Source organism: Sphaerodactylus townsendi, linkage group LG03 (assembly GCF_021028975.2).
Source record: "Sphaerodactylus townsendi isolate TG3544 linkage group LG03, MPM_Stown_v2.3, whole genome shotgun sequence".
Taxonomy (NCBI): domain Eukaryota; kingdom Metazoa; phylum Chordata; class Lepidosauria; order Squamata; family Sphaerodactylidae; genus Sphaerodactylus; species Sphaerodactylus townsendi.
Genome location: NC_059427.1, coordinates 112,021,760 through 112,045,935, shown reverse-complemented (window position 1 = coordinate 112,045,935; position 24,176 = coordinate 112,021,760). Strand labels below are relative to the sequence as shown.

Sequence of the window (24,176 nt, the reverse complement as noted above, 5' to 3'; positions counted from 1 at the left end):
CAGACTGCAGCAGCATTTGATGAGGGGGATAGTGCGCAGGAAGCTGAAAGGGAAAATCAAGAGAGTCAAAAATGTCCAAGGTGCTTGGAGGTTATTTAAAAACACAGTCTTAAAAGCTCAGCTGGAATGTGTTCCAGAGGGTTAGGAAAAGGCAGCTTCAGTCCAAAAGAAAGCCACCATGGTTAACAAGGGAGGTTGAGGTAATTATTAGGAAAAAAAAGATGTCTTTTAGAAAATGGAAGTCCAACTTAACTGATGAAGAATACCAGAGAGAACATGTCGGTGGCAAAAGTTATAGCCAGTTAGCTGTGGCGGAGGCAAAAAAGGATTATGAGGAACGCATGGCTGCGAACATCAAGACTAGCAACAAACAGTTCTTCAAGTCCATCAAAAGCAGGAAGCCAGCTAGGGAAGCGGTAGGTCCGTTAGACGATGAAGGAACAAAAAGTGTGCTAAAAGGTGACAGGGAGATTGCAGAGAAGCTGAATGAATTCTTTGCATCTGTCTTCTTCACTCCAAGAGGAGGTGGAGGAAAATTCCTGCACCTGAACCAAGCTTCTTAGGAGGTGAATCCGAGGAATCCAGCGAAGCTAGTGGTAGACAAGGAAGAAGTTCTGGCAGCCATTGATAAACTAAATGCTACCAAACTCCCCTGGCCCAGCTGTATCCATCCAAGAGTCTTTTAAAGAGCTCTAGCATGAAATTGCTGGATGTTCTCTACATTAATATAAACTTTATCCCTGAAATCAGGCTCCATCCCTGAAGACTGGAAGATGGCCACCATCACACCAATCTTTAAGAAAGGGTCTAGGGGGGACCTCCGGAAATTACAGGCCAGTCAGTTTGATATCTGTTCCTGGTAAATTAGTGGTAACCTATCATTAAAGATAAAATTATTAAACATGTAGAAAAGCAAGATCTGCTGAGGAAGAGTCAGCATGGCTTTTGTAGAGGCAAGTCCCATCTTGCATAAACTTACTAGAGTTCTTTGAGGGTGTAAACAGATATGTGGATAAGGGGGAACCAGTGGACATTGTCTACTTGGATTTCCAAAAGGCTTTTGACAAAGTTCCTCACCAGAGACTAAGTTGAGAAAACTCAGCAATGAAGGAATAAGAGGGGAAGTCCTCCCATGGATTAAAAACTGGTTGAGGAACAGGAAACAAAGAGTGGGGTGTAAATGGGAAGTTCTCACACAGTGGTGTCCCACAAGGATCCGTTTTGGGACCAAAGCCCTTTAACTTATTCATCACCATGACCTGGACAGCAGGGGTGGGTAGTGTGGTGGCCAAGTTTGCAGGATGATACTAAATTATGTAGGGGTGTAGAGGAACTGGAAGGACAAGTTGCGAAGAGCTCCAAGCGGACCTTGATAAATTAGGTGAGTGGGCTAAGAAATGGCAAATGTAGTTCAATGTAGCTTAAATGTAAAAGTGATGCACATAGGGCAAGCAAAAAATCCAAACTTCACATAATACTTACAGGGGTCAGTGCCATCATCAGTCACAGACCAGGAAAGGGATTTACGCCTTAGCTGATAGTTCCATGGGAATGCTCAACTCACTGCATGGCAGCTGTGAAAAAGGCAAACTCTATGCTGGGGATAATTAGGAAAGGAATTGAGAATAAAACTGCAAAGATTGTCATGCTCTTTATATAAATACTGCGGTGCCACTGCAGACTTTAAGCACTGTGCCCAGTTCTGGTCGCCACATCTCAAAAAGGATATCGAAGAGATAGAAAAAAGTGCAGAGAAAGGCAACGAGGATGATTGAAGGACTGGAGCACTCCTTCCCTTATGAGGAGAGGCTGCAGCGCTTGGGACTCCTTTTTTTAGTTTGGAGAGGAGACGCTCCGAGGGGGGATATGATTGAAGTCTATAAAATTATGCATGGGGTAGAGTACGTTGATAGAGAGAAATTTTTCTCTCTTTCTCACAATATTAGAACTAGGGGGCATTCATTGAAAATGCTGGGGGGAAGAATTAGGACTAATAAAAGGAAACACTTCTTCACGCAACGTGTGATTGGTGTTTGGAATATGCTGCCACAGGAGGTGGTGATGGCCACTAACCTGGATAGCTTTAAAAAGGGCTTGGACAGATTTATGGAGGAGAAGTCGATCTCTGGCTACCAATCTTGATCCTCCTTGATCTCAGATTGCTAATGCCTTAGCAGACCAGGTGCTCAGGAGCAGCAGCAGCAGAAGGCCATTGCTTTCACATCCTGCATGTGAGCTCCCAAAGGCACCTGGTGGGCCACTGCGAGTAGCAGAATGCTGGACTAGATGGACTCTGGTCTGATCCAGCAGGCTAGTTCTTATGTTCTTATGTTCTTATGATCAGGGAGGGCGGCAGCCATTCCAAGCTGCACTGGTGTCCAGTATGATGCCAGTGCAACCTGGGGCATTCTTGGTGGTGGAGCCCACATTAGTTGGCTTCTACCCAGGCTTTGCCCCAAGGAATGTGGGTTTGCCGCTAGGTGGCATAACTCCATTTAACTCAATGGAGGTCTTTCTGGTATATATGTGTGTGTGTGGGGGGGTTAGTTTTTCCTGCCTCCCCACATTGCTGGAAAGCATTCTGATAGGGGTGGGGCAGCATGGCAGAAGCACCATCCCGGGCCACCTCCGGTTTTGGATGAGGCTGAAAAGAAATATGAAGGCAAGAGCAACAAGGGAGAATATACATTCAATTCAGTTCCATGTTCTGAAGTTTAGTTCCAGTAAGTACTAGGGTATGCCTCTGTAGAGATTTTTTTTGCTTAAAAAAGTTTATGAATATAGACATTATGATTTGACAACAAATATTTCCCAAATTCTTTGCAATTGTGATACATCATATCTTTTCTTTAAATTTGATTAAGAGAAAGATTTTATTAGAATTCAGAATCCACTTGTCAACATTAGGACAACAGTTATCTTATAGATTTATCTTATAATGATGGACTCCACTTTGAATACCTTTTATGTTAGATGATTCTCTAATTAACATCACTAGCAGCGCCAAAGAAATATTAAATAATAATGCTGACAAAAGGCATCCTTGTTTGACACCTCTTTTTATCTCAACTGGTTGAGATGATGTGTTGTTTATGCTTAAATTAACTGTACTCTGAATATATAATTTTGGCCCAATCTAAAATTTTCACTATTCTGTCAAGAGATTTTAAAAAGTAAATGGAGTGGATGATACGTACAATAAAATGAGAGGAACAAAAATACACATTGCCTCTTATCTTCCTGCCCACTAGCACTTCATGCAGTCTCTTGCCACTGTCCCAGCACTGGAAGTGAGTCAGGCTGGGGAAAGAAGTGTATGAAATAATGGTGTGTGCCAAGAGAAAGAAAGCAACATTCAGTTTCCCTCAGACATTTGTACTTTCAAAAAAAAAGTTAGATCCACCTTTTATTACATGAATGAAACAAAAACAAGAACATCAATGGCCTTGAAGGGGCCAAGTTCAATACCTCATTATAACGACTCAATTATATCCATTTTGATGTTCTAGGGTTGCTGCACTACATTCAAGTCCATATGCTTACACCATGGAGGCAAGTGACTCAGAAAGAGGCCACTACACCAGAATGCCTGGAACAGCCACCCATAAAGGGGCTCCACTAGTGAAAAGAATCAAAGAATGGTTAAAAATGCACTTATCTGTAACAGGCCTCACTGGAGGTGGGGAAGGTCTCTAATATCTGGGAGCGTGAGAAAGGCTGCTTGAAGTAGCCGGCAAACCCTTACCTTGGGTAGCTACAGGGCAGCTAGAAGCAAGTTGATACCGATTGGGATTGATGATCCGATTCGATAGGTTGAGAGTTCGAGATATAACGGAAGAGCTAAACAGGATGCCCCATCCGAAGCTCTACGCAGGCACAAAGAGCAACTCGTTCGTGCAACTCGCGAGGAGAGGAGGCTGCGGTGACGCAGGGGCCGGACGGGCGGGCGGACTGGAAGGAGTGGCAGATAGGCCCAGGGCAAGGCCGGGGGACAGCGGACTAGGCACTAAGGCTATAAAAACACAGCTAGCGACGGAAGAAAAGAGTCCGCCGGCGGCGCTGAAGCTCTCCCGGGAACAAGTCACGGAGACCGGCCTTCTCCCGCTCCAGCCGCCGGAACAGAAGGGTAACGAACGCCCCTCACTCACTGGTTCCCTCAGAGAAGGACAGGGGCAACCCGCCCCGCCCTGGCCGGTCCTTGCCTGGTCAGTGAGTGACACCACTTGAACCAGTCACAGACGAGAATTGCAACGCTTCCTGCAAATAGGGGGCCGGCATGGGCGGGACATGCCCCGTTGTCAGTCCGCAACCAATCAGCACAAGTGAAGCGGCAGAGCTCGCACCGGGAAGGGGGGGGTGGGGATACGGTCGGTTCCAACAACATCTCAGTTTCAATTTAGGCTCCCAAATATCCGAGCGCGCTTACCCGCTGGGCCCACACTGGTTGTACCGGCTCTCGCTCCCTTACAGCTCTTTGTGGCCGCCGCCGCCGCCGCCGCAACTTCTGCTCCTACTGCCACCAATGCCTTCTCATCCCCTCAGCCGCTGACTCGTCTCCGAACCCTGCCTCATCCGGGAACCAACGGCCAGGAAACGTCATAGAAGGGGTGAGGCCCACGAGGGGAATGAGTACAACCTCTTGTAAAGGCGGGGCTAGATGTGTTGTCGGCAAGATGATTTCTGGGCGAGGTATGTAGAATAGGCCACGCCCACGTCTTCCGAGGCGCTGCGGGGAAACCGGCGGTTAGTTGGCAGTCTCCAGTGTTTCTCCTTTTGAGAGACTCTGAGTCATTCCGCACGGCATATTTATGTGGTGTGGCAATCATTATAAAAAGAGGGAAAGAATTCATTTATAACAATTGCAACTCGCTATAAATATGCTGTGCGGAATGGTTCACAATAACCTTCGTTAAGAGTTCGCAGTTAGATATAATAGGAAGAAAATCAATATGGACTTTAAGTATTTTTTTTATCTGCAAAGCTTGAGCTTTCATTGGAAATTAACTTCACCCGATTATTGAAGACAATTCTGATTTCAAATTTGGACTTTCAGTACAAGTGAGGTTGTAATACGGGATAGTTGTGCATTCACTCTGCTTCAGGGCCGTTTTTGTCACAACAATGGTGTGAGATAGGTTAGGGCGTTAGGTCAAGAATCTAGGTATCCACACTTTTTAACAGCATTCTTTAACTTCTACACCTGAAATAAGGAACGAATTGTGAAATAATTTTTTTAAGTTTTTACAGGCATCAGAACATTAGCTGTTCTTTACTAAAATAAACTCATGATCTATTAAAGTTGCTTTTTGTAGTTATGCTGCATATCTTTTTCTGAAATAAATAAGGAACCATTTATTAAAATGAAGAATATGCAGCAAGCCCAACTATCAAACAATTATTACTACATCAACTTTATTAACTACTAGCAGTAAAACATGTTGAACAAAGAAATACAACTGGTGCTAGAAAACTTGGTGGATTAAGCGTGCCCGCTGAGGAGGGTAGCCCTTCCCACCTTTTTTCGCCCTTAGCCCAGCCTCACCAGAAACCATAAGGGGCTCCTTTTGCTCCCCCCAGGCTGTTCTTCTCCCATCCCACAGGATTCCAGCCCCTCCTTCACCTTCCATTGTTTCCGCACCCTTTCCACATCCCAACACTGAGGCTGTCCAGTGCCATGGGGGCTGGAACTGCCTCCTTCTCCTCCTTCCTGTGGTCCCCCAACCACCACCATCACACATCAGGCTGCCACTCAGCTCTTCCCAGCCCAACACACTTCTCTGACCTGTGGCCTTCTTTCCTGGTCCACCCCTGCGGCCTGCTTCCTTCCAGCCTGGCCAGTGTGCCAGCCATTGCCTGCTGTCCAGGCACCTGCAGCAGGTAAGAGGCTTCCTGGTCATTGGGTGAGCGAGGGAGATGGGAGGGGGTTGCCTAGTTCAGCATTGTCTCCTCATTTTGCCTGACTGCCACAGTGGTTCTTCAGGATCCTGGTGATTCTGTCAGGAGGGAGAAGGAGGAGGGGCCACTGCCCATCAGCTTATCCACCAAGTCCCAAGGCTGCTATGCATTGGAACTGCCCAAGCCTTCTCTGCTTTTCAATTGGCTGGGAGTGTGTTGTTGCTATCCAGCTCTTGACTTAATTATGCATAGAGATTTAATTTTTCATGCCTTTTAGAAATATTCACAATAAACAGGTTGCTTTTTTTGTAATATACTTTGAATTTGTGAGGAAAGACCTGTTTTTATAACCCAATCTAAATGTGTATGTATTTATTTATTTATTTATTTATTTATTATTTTATTAAATTTCTATACTGCCCTTTCCCGAAGGGCTCAGGGCGGTGTCCATCATTCATATAAACAATTAAAATCCATTTCACCCCCAATCCCAGTTAAAACCATATACAAATTATAAAATTCAAAGTTGAGATGGCGATTAAAATTGTTTCCCCTTCCCCATTCCTACCCCCCACAGGAGGCCAGTTTTTTCCACAGAAGTGAGATGTTATCCCGGCTGGCCAAATGCCTGGCGGAACAGGTCCATTTTACAGGCCCTGCGGAAACTCTGTATGTCCCGCAGGGCCCTGATCTCACTTGGGGAGCCTGTTCCACCAGGTGGTGGGGCCAGGGCCGTAGTGTGCCCTGGCCCTTGTGGGAGGCCAGCCGATCACTTTGGGGCCAGGGATCACAAGAAGGTCCCAGCCACGGCTCGAGGAGCAGAGGGGCTCTAGCAGGGCTTATATAGGGAGAGACGGTCCCATAGGTATGCTGGTCCAAGGCCACGAATAGCTTTAAAGGTCAAAACCAGAACCTTAAACATGACCCGGTACTCGATCGGCAGCCAGTGTAGTTGGTACAGGACCGGAGTAATCCGGTCCCTAATAGATGTTCCCGCCAGCAACCTGGCTGCCGCATTTTGCACAATCTTCAATTTCCGGATCATGGCTAAAGGTAAGCCTGTGTAGAGCGAGTTACAGTAGTCTAACCTAGAGGTGACCGTGGCATGGATCACTTGACAATAAGCCCCACTTAGTTCAATAGCTACAAACCTAAACATGCTTATTAGAATGTTTATTAGTTCCACTGTTTCTAACTGATTTTTCAAAGGTATTGTGCATAGGCGTAGCTGCAACGGGGACATGTGGGGACATTTGCCCCAGGCATCCCCTGTTGTATCACATGGGGGAGGAGGGGTGTGGCTGGGTCTGGGCGCGACATGCGTGTGTGGACTGGTAAGAGGCCTGCGCCTGTCAGCCAGCCTGATGGGCCGTGGATGTGCTCTCCGTATCTCTGGAGAGTACACCCACGGCCCACTAGGCTGGCAGACGTTGCACCCAGACCCAGCCACGCCCCTCCTCCTTCCTTCCCCTCATCAGGCCCAGCCACCGGCTAAGGTAAGCAGGGCAGGCAGGGGGCGGGGAGCCCATGGGGAGGCAGAAAATTCAAAGTGCCCCGGGGTCCATTTTCCATAGCTATGCCATTGTGTCCTCATAGGCAGCAATCAGTACTAAAGATCTTACAGCCATTGGGGCTCTGGCCCCCTTCTGGTAATTGTATCTTCAGAGGAAAGTAGCACATCAGGGTTTCTCACCTTTTGGCCTTCAGGAGGTCTGCAAGTGTGAGGATGAGTCCTTTCAGTCCCATCTCTCTAACATGAATATGGAGCCCTCTCCATTTTACAACGGCAGGAACTCTCCAACTCAGGGAATAGTGATGGAATCAGCTTTCTCCTTCATTTGAAAGGTAGGATGCTGCTTATGTTCACCTAGCTTCCAAGTCACAGCACCAGCCAGAAAATAAGGGAGGGGCTGTGGTTCAGTGGTAGAGCATCTGCTTCATCCCAGGTTCAACCTGCAGTATCTCCAGCTAAAAGGATCAAGTAGTAGGTTATGTAAAAGACCTGAGTCTCTTGAAAGCTGCTCCCTGTGTGAGTCAGCAATACTTACATCTGTGGTGGCGAACCTATGGCCCTCCAGATGTTCATGGACTACAATTCCCATCAGCCCCTGCCAGCATGGCCATAGGTTCACCACCACTGACTTACATTGATGGAAGTAACATATGTTCCTACTGGTTGGTCATTGGGCAACAGTAGGTCAACCCTAGGAACTCTGATGAGTTGGAGTCACAGTCTTAATGCACAGTTATTTCTGGTATAAAGTTTAAATACTTTTCCCTTTATTTCCCAAAGCAAAGGATTTTGGTATAAAGATACGCCGTTCTGCATTCCAGGACAATAGAAGCCAGTTGTGATTTTCAATTAAATACCGGAAATTCAGGTTTTGTATGACGCCGGTCTTTTTCTTTTGCTGTGAGCTGCTCTGCAGGTTTTTCTAGGCCCCTTCCCGTGCTTGTTCTCCCAGCCTCAGTCTAGAAATTATTAACTAATCAGACAGTCTCTGGCTGACTCTGATCAAAGTCTCTTTCAATGAAGAGGTCAGATTGATGAGGATTTGGGGCATGGCCATTTGAGTTCTGCCCCTAAAGCATCGGCAAACCTTATATGCTGCAGTCAGAGATTTAAAATATTTGCTCTTAACTTTGCTTTTAAAAACATAAGAGTGTCTCATTGTTTTGAGGATATAAGAAAATGGAGACATCCACTGAAGATGGTCACCTCAGCTGTCTGGGCTGTGTCATGTGGTGGCAAGAAACTAGGGTAGGGCTTAGGGGGGCTCCACCAAGTTTTAAAAATCAAAATGTGATTCTTTTGGTTTCCAAACCTTAGAACGAAGGTATTATGTGAAAGACACTGCTGCAAGCACAGCGGAAACTGATGTGGTTTTCACTGAACCTTTTGAGAGAATCAAGCTCATCCACAGGAAATGTAGAAGAGGAAGTCAGAACACCAGAGAAAGAAGATGTATTTGTTAAAGTGTATTCCCCGGGAAGGGAGCAAACAATTCACAGCTGCCTCATAGACCATCTTCTTTGTTTCTGAATTTCCTTTTTTTTTTTTTTTTTGGAGATCTTCCTGAGAGGAATTTCTGTGCATGTCAGAAACAGGCACAGCAAATAATGAACAGGCTGAGGGGATGCGCTCAGCCATGCACCACTGCTTTCTTTTCCACACTTTCTATTTTCAGAACTCTAGATGTGAGGTGCCTCAAAAGTCCCACTGCTTCTCCTTTCCTATCATTGACAAGATCCATCCTTTCTTCTCTTTTTTTGCCAATAAATGGGCCATGTTTAACAGCTGCAGCATTTATTTCTTTGTCTTCCCTTCGCTTTTTAAAAAATCTTTGCCTCTTGCCTTAAACTATGTCACAATGACACTTGAGGAGGCTTCGTTCACACTGAGTGTGTCAAGACTGGTTGTTAAGTCATCTGAGGCTGTGCTCCATAGAAACTAGCAATTTTGCTACACTAGCAATTGAAGGGAGTACATGTATTCACTTGCTTAGAAGCGGCAACACCTGACAGAAGTAAAAAAAAGAAACCAATATTTTAGGGACAAGGACTAGGTAATTAGCAAATGTTTCCTGTAGCAGTGAGTTAGGATATCTGAGCAATATTCACTTTTTAAGGAGAGATGGGGGTGAGAGCTAGGGGGATTACAAAGATAATGGCTTACCTTTTTGCTACATACTTCTGTGAAGAAAAAGTGTGTGCTTATAGCTTTATTAACATTTAGCATCTTCCAATCGCCAATGTGTAGCCACCTAATATGTAGGATCCATTTTAAGAACAGGGGAAAACACAACTAGCATCTTAGTTTAAAGGTCTCCTCATCCCCAGATCTGTGTTCCTTTTCCTCCTTTCTGCCCTGCTTTCTCTGCTCCCACTATAAATACCATCCGCATATTCCCTTGGCTATCTTTGTGCTTATTGCTCTGGTTTCCTTAACAACCCTCCCCCCCACCCATCTTTTTACAACTACTGGAGTTTAAGATAGCTGGGATGAGATTTAGAATGGAGGGAAATAGTGCAAGAAGAATCCACTAGACTCCCGGTATTTTCTTTCTTGAAAAATCAGGCACACAGGACCCAAATTCAGACTAGGAGTAGGGCATCAGGGTGGGGAGGGTATGCCTTTTCTATATTGTTTCCTGAGCTAAAAGTCCCTGTGGGGCTACTATTTGTCTCACTGGGTAAACATACAGATATTTATAGGTGTCCCCTGTGTTTATTCCATTGGGTCAAATAACTTCCTTGGGCTATTATTTTAGATGACGTGAGGTACACGTAGAAAAGTGTAAGCCTCTCTCCCTTGCACCACTGTCCTGATCTGATTCATGATCCCTGTATGCCTGATTTCTCATAGAAAATGTTGGGGATTCTATTATCAGCATGGTGTGTCTTTAAGCCCTGAAATGTCCTCTTTCCCGGTTCCATGGTCCCAATCCAAATCACACACACCCAACAATGGATTTTAGGGCCCAATTACATGGAATCATCACATGTAATTTGACCCTGTTTAAATATAATATTGTACAAGAGGCATATAGCTGTAGAACGGATTCTAGGCCAAAGTCCCTGAGGAATGAATAGACCAAAACGACACACCTCTCCACAGAAACTGTATTCTGTCCACTTCCCCCTTCTTAGCTGCTGCACCTGACACATGGCGACATCCCTTGCAAACGTGTCTTTGTCCAGTGCTGACGGGGCTTTCACAGAATTCACAAAGAGACAGTGTTGGGGCCCCTGTTTCCAAACTTGCCTTCTAGAGGCTGCCTGTCTGGTTAACACTGATTTAAAGTCGATGTTTGTTTTGAGCTGTTTTATTTTCTTTTGCTTGTGCCCTGTTGTAATCTGCAGCCGTTCCCATGCATTCTCAACAGGCTGTGAATCCTTGGGCTCACAAAGGCACAGTCACTTAGCATTAATTCTTTCCTGCACCAAGCAGCCAGTGCTCCCTTTCAGCCGCAATGGGGCTGTGCTTCCCAGGCAGAACCAAGTCATTCACTGAAAAGCAGACCAAAGAAAAGGGACATAATGGATTCTATTGAAGTAAGATCTATCTCATGGGGTGGGGTTGATGGGAATACAGAGGGGCCTGAGAGCAGAAACGAAGGAGTGTCTCATGAAACTTGGGGTCAGGAGTCTCACAGGACTCTCCCCCCACCGTGTCTCATTGGCACACATGCTTGGGGTGGGCATTGTAGAGGGAAAAGTTTGGGAAGGGGCAACCAGATGTCTTTCAGAGCTAACACTTCAATGGACACATTTTTTTCAACTGTACCTGTACTAGTACTGGACATTACTTGTTTTGCTACTGTATAGTGGCTATGGATGAGTATGGAAAGTTTATCTAATACTGAAGTTGTTTTTGAAACTGAATCATAGAGATTCGCTACAATATACTGGATCCTGAAATTCTAAACATGTTGGCATTTTAAAGTTGGAATGTTTGTGTGACTCCGAGTGCCTGTTTATGGCAACATTTGATTTTTAGGTTATATAGATTCAAATAATCATTATTATCTACTTGTTGTATGTGTTAATTTCAGGCACTATGGCTGTGCCATAGAACACGATGTGGAATATTGCACATGCATAGTTGTTCACATTCATAAAAATGCAGGTGTTTTAAGGTAACATTCATTCAAATAAAGCAAGAAGACATTGAAAACCTAGTTTCTTCTTTGATTGATTCATTAGTGATTCAACAAAATCGTGGAGTTCAGTAACTCTGCCAGACCTCTAGAGGAAATGCTGGATTTATCTTCAATTATTCAAGAACTAGCAGTAAAGCCTGTTGTATGAACAAATACAGCGGGTTCTAGAAAACTATTGGTGGGCTAACGGCACTCACCGGAGGGGGGGGTGCCTTCTGCCATTCGTCTTCCCTTGACACCACATTACTGCAATGAGAAGGTTATCAGAGTGTGCTGCTTGTTCCCAGAGAGTTCTGAACTGTGGTCTCTGATCTTAACAAAAAGACACATTAAGAAGCTGGGTGTGAATTCAAAGCCTTAAGAAATGTTTTTAAAGTGAGGCAAATATTGATGATCTTCTGTATTGGGGATTGGGTGCTGTAAGGGTATGGTAGTAATAGCTCTAGTCAAGGGTTACTTTCAGAGGGGAAAGATGACATCCGCCCTGATGAGATTAGTAGAGTCTGGCAGGAGACCCATTGTTCTGTAGCTTGAATCCCATTAAGGGTGTAGGGAGGAATTATGAGGTTAGTGTTTAAGTCAGGCCTCCTTAAAAGTTAGTTGTCTTCTGCCTGGACAACATTTTATCTTCTGGAGCCATGTCAAACCAAATCTTTGCTACCCACACACACAGAGGGGTGTTACCATTCTCATTGCCTCCTAGGATCATGAGGGTAGTCTGACCACTAACAGATGTAAAACAAGATTCCATCAAATGAGACATTACACTCCCAAGCAACCACAGCAAAGTAGAATAAAACATCAAATCTAAAGCAGGATGGAATGATAAACAAAACCTCATTGATTAAATAAGTTTTGTTAAGTTTTGAAGTCTGTAATTAATGTATAATTTTGCCACTACAGACATAAGACAATTAGGATGGCAGACACTGTTTGTGGCAATGCACTTTTTAAAAACTATGACATCATTTTCTAAAATATATGAGTACTCATGTCACTACTTTTCAAAGGAAAACTTTTAGAATCAAAACCCAAGTCCCCAATTCAGAATTAGTATGTTCACAGATTGAAACCTATTTGAAGAAGCAAAACTCAGGTATCATTATTATTCTGATTTTTCACTTGGTTTTCAGGTTTTGAAATGTGCTGTAACTACTTGCATAAATATCCTCTTTGAAAAATTCAGATTTCTCATATTCATTGTAGCTCTACTTTATGCGGTGCTAATTTATTTCATCATATTTGGGAAATATGGTAGGCTAAAAATAAGACAATCATGAAATGTGCAAGGTGTATTTCTCTCAGAGTTGGCTTTAAAATAAATGCAAGCAAGATCCTGGTAAGTCTCACTTGTGTTTTATGTAGTTATTTTAACTACATGTGTGTATTTTATGCATTTTTACAAAAATATGTGTATATGTGCATCAGTTTTAAACCATCGTCCATTTGTGTGTTTTACTGGGATCTCTGTACATGAATGCATAGCGTAGCATAAGAAGCCACCATTAGGTTCGCTATTAGGTTCATTATCATATATTTCCAGTTCATGATTTCCAGGAAAAACTTGGAAAGCTGCAGCCTTCCCACTGCCACAGGCTCATGCCAGTTGGAGGTGTATGCATGTGCAATTGTGTGGGAGAGGAAGCCATTGTGCACCTCTGTGGGGCATTGGCATAAAGGAAATGCCCATGAAAGTTCATTATATCTGCCAGTGTGATCCCTGTTCCATCATATGATAAGAGTGGTTCTGGCTCCTAAGACCAAAGGAATGCGCAGGTTCATTGCTTGGGTTCCCAGGGACCTCTCTGTGACATACTCAAAGCCTTTCAAGCAATGGAAGGAAGGTCACTTTTCAGATGCAAATTAACTCAGAGGGATGATTGTGGGATTTTGCCAGAAAGATGAGCCTCCCTGTTGCTGGGTGACATTTTTTTTCTTTTCTAAAAAAAAAAAAAGAGCAATTACTCTTTGGAGGGATGAAACCAGAAATTCAGCCTAGCCTGACCATTCTCAGTCAGGCCAATAAAGTGAAGACTCTGTTACTATGAATCTGCAAGTGTAAATTGAATTAAAATAAAATAAATCCACATGCAAATCATGTCAGAAACAGCAATCACTGGTATGGTTCCAGAGCAGGCCCCAAGGTATTAGCCCAAGAGGCTGGGTGGCAAATATCAGTTTGGTGTCACAGCAGTGGGTATGGTGTGAAGTGATCAACACTAGGAACACACTAGGAATCAACACTATTTCTCTCCAGGGGAAAGTTTAAAAGACATTTCAAGAGAGGCCTTTGTGCTGTCCATATCTTCTGAAATGCTATGGGGTTCTCTGTTGAGTGTTCTGAATAACTACTTCCTCTGTGGGCCCATGGCACATTCCTTAGCAACATGTGCTGCTTTTTCTCTTTAGGGATATTATCTCCACTCATGTACGATGTGCTTCAGTGCAAAATCTAGTATAGGAGGAGGTTAGGTTGAGCAATACTGTGCTGCTGGCAGGTGCTAGTTAGGGTGTGGCCAGACAGACCAGAGTCCAGGTGGGCAGCAAGCGAGGTGTAGTCAAAACACTCCAGAGTTAAGGTAGGCAGCAGGCAAAGGCGTAGTCTAAAACAGTCCAGCATCAGGGCTGGCAGCAAGCAAAAGCGTCGTTGAGGCAGTCCAGAGACAGGGTAGGCAGTAAACAAAGGTGTGGTCAAGACAGTTCAGCATCAAAGCACAGGCTGGAGGCTAGGCAGGTGGCATTTACCAGGCAAAGCCAAGCCCGACAGGGTTTTTATAGGAGATTTTGGCTAATGAGGCTAGGATCCTGCAAGGATTCAGCCCTCATCAAATGCAGATGCTTCCATAGAGCCTTCTGCCATATCTAGCAGCAATGTGGGCACTTCTCCTTTTACTCTGTAACTGTAGCCTCTGCCTTTGCCTCCTTTGTGCAGTTGGCTTGTTACTTGGCTCTTCTGAGATTCCTGATGGCTCTCAGCTGCACAGCATCAGGCTCTGCCTTGACTTGGTAGGGAAGGGCTTGGAGCTGGCTCTGCTGTCTGCATTTCCTCTTCAGTGTCTTCAGGCTGTACTTGAGTCCTTAGTATCCAGGGACTGGCTCATGACAAATACCTTTACTTACTGCTGTCCAAGGTGAATCCTTAACCACTATGGCTTATTCCCCAGGGCAGGGCAGACTTTGTTACAGAACAGACTTACACTGTTAACAGTGCCATTCTAAGCAGAATTAGACATTTCTAAGCCTACTGATTTCAGAGGACTTAGAAGGACATAACTCTGATTAGGACTCTACTGCATATGATAAATCCTGTAGTTTCTTGGGAGGGAAACACTTGATAGAAATTTCTTTAGGTTTGTGGTGTAGATGTGTGTTCATAACATGTCACTCACCTTAGTAAGCAGCAGAAGAAGAATAAGAAGAATTTGGATTTATATCCCCCCCCTTTCTGTCCTGTAAGCAGACTCAAAGGGGCTGACAATCTCCTTTTCCTTCCCCCCACCCTCAACAAACACCCTGTGAGGTAGGTGGGGCTGAGAGAGCTCAGAAGAACTGTGACTAGCCCAAGGTCACCCAGCTGGCGTGTGTGGGAATGCACAGGCTAATCTGAATTCCCCAGATAACCCTCCACAGCTCAAGTGGCAGAGTGGGGAATCAAACCCGGTTTTCCAGATTAGAGTGCACCTGCTCTTAACCACTATGCCACTGCTGCTCCCAGAAGAGGAATGTATTGAAGAGTTGGGCCACAGTTGTGAATCTACCCACTTTCTCCTTCTGTTTTGTCTTTTCTAGTTGAAATACATCTGCATGGAGTAAGGATCTGAACGGTGCCCCATCCCCACAAAGCCACTGGGTGGTCTGTCAGGCTTTGGACATTTATTTGCTAAGGTAGGGAAAAAACAACCTCACAGGAGTGGAGGCAGCTATGAAACAAGAGCCAGTATAGGCAAGAGGAGAAAAGAAGGAGAGGCAACAGACTTGTCCCAATGAATCCGAAAAGAGCTGAGGCAAGCATGAAAGGCCTCCGAGGGGTGCATCTTGCTCAGACAAGTCCTCCGTGCCAGTAAAAATAATCCGATTTACTCCTGTGCTTTAAAGAGCTGAAGCTGCCAGGAAAATTCCTGTCAGGGATAAATTGGATACTGACTTAAGCACAAATTGCCTGCACTGGATATATAATTAGGGATAACACCTTCTAAATCTTTGGGAAATAAATTAGGTTTATTGGACATACTGGAGAAAATAACATGTATGCATAGATGCAGAAAGGCACTGGGAGTAGGAGGGGGGGGGGTGACAACCCTGAAATTCCAACTGCCAGTTCCTTCTGCCTCCTTGTTAACCCCATCAGCATCTTTTGTCAAGTGCTGCTGATTCATTATTCCAGATCAGGGAAGCAAGTTAACCTCCTTTGAGCCCCCACTGGGGAGAATGGCAGGGTATAAGTGAAGTACATAAGTCATGTCAAAACAGTTCAGTACTATATTCTCTTCCTTTTCCTCTTCTCTTTCACAGTCTCACCACAAGGAGACATCCCTGCCACTGTCATCTCCTCCAGCTAATGTTTCCCCTTACTTAAGTAATGCTTAGTCAGAAGATACTGCTGAGTCGTAAGTGTACCTAGGGAGTACCTCTTATATAGCTGTCCCGGACCTAAGAACTGAGAGGCCACCTTCAGAAGAAGAAGAAGAAGAGAAGAGTTTGGATTTATATCCCCCCTTTCTCTCCTGTAAGGAGACTCAAAGGGGCTTACAAACTCCTTACCCTTCCCCTCTCACAACAAATACCCTGTGAGGTAGGTGGGGCTGAGAGAGCTCAGAAGAACTGTGACTAGCCCAAGGTCACCCAGCTGGCATGTGTGGGAGTGCGCAGGCTAACCTGAATTCCCCAGATAAGCCTCCACAGCTCAGGCGGCAGAGCGGGGAATCAAACCCGGTTCCTCCAGATTAGAGGACACCTGCACTTAAACACTATGCCACTGTTGCTCCTCAAAACTCTAAAAAGACCACCTCAGGAATTTGCTAGGAAAAGTCTGTTGCCACCAGACCTGCTCTTAACCACTACGCAAGGATACCCAGCAAGATTTCATGGCAAAGTGGGGATTTGAATGGTGCGTGTTTGTGTATGTTGCTCCCCTTCTGTTCAAATTTCTGCTGCTCCCCTTCAGTTCATATTTTCAATTTACTGCATTGGAGAAACAGCAAATTTTGCTACCGTCTGTTCCCCAGGGGTAGGTGTTAGTGGTGAAGACTGTTTCTTAACCTCAAATTCTAGAGGGCGACTTGACTAGAGAATCAGAGAAATAAAGGGGTGAAGGCATCCTTTCTCTCCTGCTCTGACACTATCCCTTCGATTGCTACTCCCAGGCAAACACTTCCTTCCTGCCTGCTTTCCCACCTCCTTGGCTCTCTTTCTCTCTTCATCTTGCTTCCATGAGGGCAGGATATAGGTTTTGTATCTCCTTCCATCGTAGTTAGTTAGACTGTATTAGGAAACTATTTGCTCTATCTTATCCAATTTGAGTTGCTATAATAAATCAAGTGTATTAGTTTCAATAGATAAAAGGCTCTGAGTAATTTTGTTCCTGGCACACAAATGGGCTTTGCTGCACACAATGGCCTTTGAACACTCTGCTAAATTACCAGATTTTATATGAAAGAAAAAAATCTTAACAGTAGTCTCATGTTATGAATAGCAAGAAGTTTAAAGCAGCAAGCCAGATGGCTCTAATTTTTCTTTTGAGGCAGTCCAGATAATTAGACTACCCAGTTTGACCTAAGACAAGCTCTGTGACCCATAGCATAATAATCTAGCTTTTAGTGACTTGGATAGTATAGTAAACCTACAGATAGAACACTATATTTTATTGGGTGAGGGGGGTATAGATGAGGGTATGTTCAAAAATCCCTTCTCTTTTGAAGTTTGATGCAAGATAAATCTGATTTCTAGCTAGACTTGCACCCTCTAACCTCCACACTCACAAGCGGCCTGTTGCATCCACCACCAGATGGTTAGAGTTGGATTTCTGTCCAGACTGCCTGAGCAACGATAGGTCAGGCAAGTGCTAGCTTAGCTGTTCCTTGTCACAGGTCTTAGACATGCTGAAGGGATAAAGCATCAGCTATTTGAACGTTTACCAAGTCTGGTTGGTAAAGCAGACAGCTGGACCTACTTTACATTTCACCCTTTCCTTTGATCTGCACAGGCCAGTGGAGGTTGGGAATAAGGCAGCAGAACAGAATTAATGCCTATTTTCCCCATGTAACATATAAGGAACAACTGGTGGTGCTGCCCTGTGGCACCTGGGCTGGGCCTGGCAGGCCGCCGCCACCCCCCACAAGTCATCTGGAGCTTGCAGCTCGCAGTGACGGCCAGGACAGCCGGGGCCCCTCCTCGCAGGCCCAGCCTTTGCCCCTCCCAAGGCCACCTTGAGCCATGCTGCTTCTTCCTTCTGCCCCAAGTTGGCTTCCCATCCAGGGTGGCTCCAGTGGGGAAGTTGACCTCTGCTGCTGGAGCAGGAGGAAGTGTGGCCGGGCGGCCGGCGGGTGAGGGCTGGACCTGTGCGGCGGCAGCGGCCTCCTGGGCCCCTTTGCTCTGCATGAGGCTGGTTGGTGGCTTGGAGTGTGGGGGGGGGGGAGGAAGAGGAAGGACGTGGGGGCATGACTGAATGGCCTCCACCTGGGGACATGTGACCACACATATTCCCATGGGCGGTGCGCCCCTGGCTCCTGGATACCCCTTTAACTATGAAGGCCCAGGTTCCACACACAGCGTGTATAGCATTTTTCCATCTGTGCCCAGTGAAGCATTTGGCACCCTATCTTTTCCAACCCGATCTAGCCACAGTGATCCACACAATGATCAGACTAGACTACTGCAATTCACTCTACACAGGGCTAACCTGGGGCTTGCTCTGGAAACTCCAGCTGGTCCAGAATGCAGCAGTGGGGACCCTGTGGCAGGCACATATTCCACCAGGGCTTCGCCAGCTGCACTACCTCTGGGTGGATTACCAGATCTGATTCAAGTTCTTGTACTAACATACAAAGCCCTAAACTGTCTGGAATCTGCATACCTATGAGAACATCTCTCCAGGTATGTTCCCCAAATATCACTTCATTCAGCAAATAGTAATCTGCTGGTGGTCCCTGGCTAGTGGTCCCTGACTAGCCTCAACCAGGGCCAGGGTTTTTTTGCCTCTGGGCCCAGCCTGGTAGAATGCTCTCTGTAATGAGACCAGGGCCTGGCAGGACCTTATGCAATTCTACAGGCAGCTGCAGTATCTTCTGGCCTCCCTACTCCTTTTCCTGTCAAATCCACTTCTAACCCCTAAGTGAAATTGTCCATTTGGTCTAACTGCCAGCTGAGAGATAACTGTAAATATAAATTCTGTTGTATGTTTTAAAATGTTTTCATTGTTACATGAAATATTGTAAACTGCCTCAAGGCCAAAAGGGGAGGGGTGGCATATTAAATCTAATAAAATAAATAGATAAAACACATTGGCCTTGGGAGCATGTGAGGAACCAGTCTTCCATTGATCTGGAAGCAACTTACAAAACAGGGAATGATCCTTCTTATTTTAAATCCTTTAAAGTGAAGATACAAGGATTGAACCTGGGTCTTTGCGCAGGCCGAGCTTTTGCTCTATTACTCAGCCACATCTGCTCTGGCACTCAGATTAGCTACAGAGCCTTGCTAAGAGAATCTTCAGCTCTCATTCAGTCTCACCCTTCCTTCTAACTGGAGCTTCAGCTATTTGGTTTGTCGGGCTGCATCGGAAAGTCTTTACCCATCTCCACCTGTTTTTGAGATTTTCTTTTCAGATCCTGCACCCCCTTTTTATTGATGCACCAAGAAATTCTTTCATAAGAGACACAAAAAGTGACAAATTGGGGGTTATCTTCCTCATGATAACAACCAAAACTGCTCAGCTCCCGGAGACGGATCGATGTAATTGCAAAGCCACCAGTGCCATTTTAAGCACAACTGTGCCCACTGACTTCAATAGATTTAGAAGAGTGTTTAGGATGGCAGGGTAAATCCCTACCCCCAGCGGCTGATTACACAGTTGTCCTAAGCCTTTGGGAACTGGATAATTAAGCTGTTAACCTGCAGTCTTGGCCTGTGTGCTGTGAAGGCAGCTTTCAGCTACTGGCATCAGCAAGATATTAATTCCTCCTTTGTAGTTCTCACTGTGAGGGGCCTTGGGGACACACAATGCAGTGAATTGCACACTGAATAGGAAGTCATCATCAGTGTGACTATGCCAGCATTGCACTGGGTGTTGCAGGGATCCAGGTTAAGCATGAGCATGCTCCTTGCCTTGCAGCTGTTCTTTCGTAAACAAGGAACAGTGAAAACATCCCTGGGGAAAAAGTAGCTTGAGCTTTCAGGAACAGATGTTTGCATCAACAGTCTTTTGAGGCCTGTTACTGCTTGGAGACAGCCTGAGGTTCCCTTTTCTTGCCAACACCAAATGCCAGCTGACAGCAAGTTTCTGTGGGTGGTTAAAGGCAGATGCCTTGTGAGATAGGTGCACATTTCCCCAGCCACTCACCGCTGATGTTCCAGAATGTTTTGAATCCTTATACACACAGCCAGTGGCTCACCAGAGCTGATCCTTGATGCTGGCCCACAGAAAAATGGTCAAACTTTGGTCTGCTTTCTAGAATTTTGCTCACATTAAACTATTTCAGAAGATCCATTAGCTATTTCAGAAGAAGACTGTTTAGCAGATTCTCCCATCTTTCACTCAGCAGGAGATTAAAGCAGCGTGCAGCTTAACTGTGGGATGATCCAGGAGTTCTCAGCTCCCTTAAAAATCAATGCCGTCCAGACTGTGATCTTATTCTGTACTGCTTATGAAGCCATTTGGAACAACTTCCCAATTCATGGTTATGGCCTTGCTTTCAGGAACTTTTATAGCAACATTTGCTGCCATTCGAGTGGCTATCACAGAAACTGACCTCAGCATTTGTGCAAGAATCCCAGAATTTCAATTCACTGTTGTGGTTGAGGGCTGCTTTGCTATCATAAAGCCCTTCTTTACAAGATGACTGGAAAATATACACTGATTAGCTCCCCATTATGCTTACACAGCCCCTTTCTGCCTTACCTTTTGTGACAGTTCCTGAAGCTGCATCTGGCCACATTTTTATAAGAATTTAAGTAGTGGGTGACCAAACATAGGCAGCTCATGGTTTGCCTGCAACTGAATGTTAGCCAGTTGTTGGTGCCACCATATTAACTACCCTCTAATTACAAGTGATGTAGATGGTAATTAGAGACATTGAGGGGACTTCTTGCTGTGAAGTTTAATACCCTGACCCTGTTTGCCTGCCACAGGTGTTACTTTTTAGATTCAAACATTCCCATCTCCTTTCGTAAAAAGGATGGCATTTTAAAATTTAACTTAGGTTTTTTTTGGGGGGGGACGGGGGTTGCCACCAAATTGTTTTTGACTTATGGCTACCCAATGCATTAGTAACCTCTGCAAAGTCCTGTTACAAACAGCCTTGACTTCCTTTATTGAGTCACTCCATCTCATGTTAGGCTATCTGTAGAAGTATAATGTGACTTCTCTCTTTTCTCCACCTGTCCTACAAAAAAAGAGAGAAATGAGCTGACAGAAAACATGCGGATTGCACAATGTGTAATGAGACCTTTAATCTACGAACAGCCTGCTGTCCTTTCCCTATTTACTATTCGGTAGAACTAGCTAAGGAATAACTGAGTCCTTGCAGTGGATAGAATCACACTAGGCCTCGTTACACCTTGCCAAATGCAGAATGTTGTTGACCTGGGCTGGGGGGTCTTCTTGTGGGGGAATGAGAATTCATATCTGCACTGTTGCCATAGGAAATCAGCTTACCCAGTAACACTATTTATGTAGCCCAGTAGAACCAGGAAAAGAGAGAACTGGTGTCCTTCGCTTTTAAGGAAATTCTGAAAGATGCCGCTCTTGTCCCCCTAACAGCATTGTGGCAAGACAAACTACAGCTGCCAAAATTCCTTCTTCTTTTCAACCCTGCAAGATGCAGGAGCCAAGTCTCTGTTTGCATATGATTTACCCCTGTGTTATTACACTTATATGATAGTGAGTTCTCACAGGAAATGGGCCTCATACTTAACCCCATCACATCCTGTTGTAATTTCAGAACTTCACAGAGCCACTGGCAGCTGAATAGCCAGCTGTTCATTCTATGTCTTTGGCAGTAATAAGGTTTGGTACAGAAGGCCAGGTAGAGGGAACTGGGAATTGTAACCTCCTCTCTGCAGCAGTCCTGGAATCTTAGATAATGGAATCTGAGAGAAGGTCTCCTTACCACATCAAACAGACAATTTACTCCTTTTCTCTGCCCTTATTTCCTTTGAAGTGTAGCACAGGAGTCACTGGGCTGCTGGAGCATCACTTTAAAAAAGTCTTGCTAGGAGGACCTCTGGTGACAAAAGAAGGAATAGCAAATCTAACTATTTCTGTTCTCCACCCCACCCCCATTCTTCTGTCCCTCAGAATCTGTCCTTTTTCTGATTACCGTCATTGATAAACCACAGGTGACACCAAGCCTGAAGATGCAGACCTAGTGAAGATCTAGGCCTCACCGGTGAAGATCTAGGCCTCACCAGTGAATGGGCCATCTCAACTGATATCAGTCTTCCAACAATCACATAAGATGAATTGACTCAATTAAGGAAGGCACATGCCCTACGCTTTGCAAAGTCTGAGAAAGGCTATTAATGATAGAATGTTTTGGAGGTCATCAATTCGTGAGGTTGCTAACTTGCTACAGATTGGAAGCAATGTAATGGCATTTAACACACAAGAACCATGTCTCATTCCTCCCAATACGTTCATTCTCTTTTTCCAACTGCACAGGGTGTAAATTTTTGATGAGGAGGATGCAAATTCTAGTATGTGATCTCTGGCAAGCTCAAGAGCAATTTGGACAGAAACAAATGCATAGAATTCTCACCTGACAGTCCCATCTCTAATAGTATATTCAGAATTTGGGCCCCTCAGCCTGGTAGACTGTGAATTGGTAATTTAGCAGATTGCACAAGGACTATAGTGTGTACAGCAAGGCCCATCCAATCTCTCTGTGTGTTCCAAGAATAAAATTACTCATAGCCATTTCATCTATGCAAACAAATATACTTAATTTATTGTAGGTACTCCATTTCTGGATGGGATAGAGTAAATATAAGTTCCTAATCTAGTCTAACTAACTAGAATGGAGAGAAACACAGGGCCTGCATCCTGTCCTCATGGTTGCAAGATGGAGAAGAGAAGCACCTGTGAATGGAGGTGAGAGAAGAAACAGGAAGGAAGTTTCCCTGATAGTATCAGTCTACACATCAAAGGAATAGTGTCAGAGCAGTAGGGAAAGCATATTCAGTGCAAAAAAGCCAAATTGTGTGTAACGTATATGACAGAGGAACAAGACAGCACGTCACACACTGAAGACGGAGGATCAATATATTCAATAAATGTATTATTATATATTATTATAATTGTCCAGTTACTGAATCCAATGATTGTACATCCAGTTTTTTGAAAAATAAGTAAAATATTTTTTCAACAACAGAAGTTCATTTTTGAGATATATAATCCATATCTTGCTCTAGTCCAGTGTGTGTTTCTCCCCCCACCCCCAATACTGCTGAGACATCCATAGCTGCAGGCTGCTCTCAGGAAGTCATCCCTGCTGGCGTTTCTGTACACAGCATTTCTCCCAGTCGACAAGGCTGGTTCAGGGGCGTGAAAGCAGGTCTCACTCTATATACGCAGGAGTGTTGTTTGCCAGGCTCCGTCCTGTTACTTGTCTGATGATAGGATCTGACAAGCCCTTTGCTTGCAGTGAATGTCATCATGGCTGAAAGAGGGCTGGATGGCAGGTACAGGGAGGGAGCTCTGAGAATGTCTAATCTCTTCCACCAGGAAGCCTGCCTCATGGCCACAGGCAAAAGCTTTGCTTGTCTGCTTTATGAAGCAGAAAGACTGCTGTGACACTTGTGCTGCACTCAGCCCCAAAGGCTGGTCTTGCTGTGCTCTGTCTAGGGTTGCCAGCTGCAAGTTGGGAAATCCCCAGAGACTGGGAGTACAGCCTGGGGTGAAGAAGTGAGAGGGGCCTCAGCCAAGTACAGGGCCATAGAGTTCACCCTCCAGAGTAGTCATTTTCTCCAGAGGAACTGATCTCTGTTGTCTACAGGTCTGTTATAATTCCAGGGATCTCCAGGCCCCAGAAAGAGTTTGGCAACCCTAGCTCTGTCTTCTTCTTCCTCCCTCCCTCCTTGTAATAGGCAGATCTCCTTCTTTACAGAGCAATTGAGTGTTCACCTTCACTAAAGTAAAAATGAAAACACACAGAGGAGGACGGTTAGTTGAGAGAAGTCTTAGATTTTTCCCCTTGTCAAAAAGCACTAATTATGCATCAGTCCACCTGTACACACGTAAAGGAGTAATGGGGATGGTTTGGTTTGTTAAAGAAATGGAGCACACACATGAAAGAAAGTAAAGCTTCTGCTCTCTCATGGCTTATCTCACTGTCCTCAGACTAGATTAAAACACGTTGAGGCCCAATAACACTGCCAAAACTAGTACTTCAGTTTTTAAAAATG

The 24,176-nt window shown here is 44.9% G+C and overlaps 1 protein-coding gene and 1 long non-coding RNA gene across 7 annotated transcripts in view; one reads left to right on the top strand and one right to left on the bottom strand.

Moving 5' to 3' along the window:
* Positions 1 to 4,563, bottom strand: part of NDEL1 (nudE neurodevelopment protein 1 like 1) — a 38,986-nt gene extending 34,423 nt beyond the window's left edge. For 4 of the 5 annotated variants that reach the window (XR_007243954.1, XM_048489946.1, XM_048489949.1 and 1 more), the window contains exon 1: positions 4,427 to 4,563. The gene's annotated coding sequence lies outside the window, so the exon portion shown is untranslated. Of the gene's footprint in view, positions 1 to 3,745; positions 3,787 to 4,426 lie in introns of those variants that run through there. The other variant, XM_048489947.1, reaches the window with a different exon arrangement.
* On the top strand, positions 4,498 to 23,025 carry LOC125429135. 2 transcript variants are annotated; one of them, XR_007243956.1, is made up of 3 exons: positions 4,498 to 4,607; positions 15,348 to 15,443; positions 22,072 to 23,025. It is a non-coding gene; the product is annotated as an uncharacterized LOC125429135 (long non-coding RNA). The 2 variants fall into 2 exon arrangements; XR_007243955.1 differs by lacking the exon at positions 22,072 to 23,025 and adding an exon at positions 16,071 to 16,216.
* Positions 23,026 to 24,176: the final 1,151 nt, after the last annotated feature.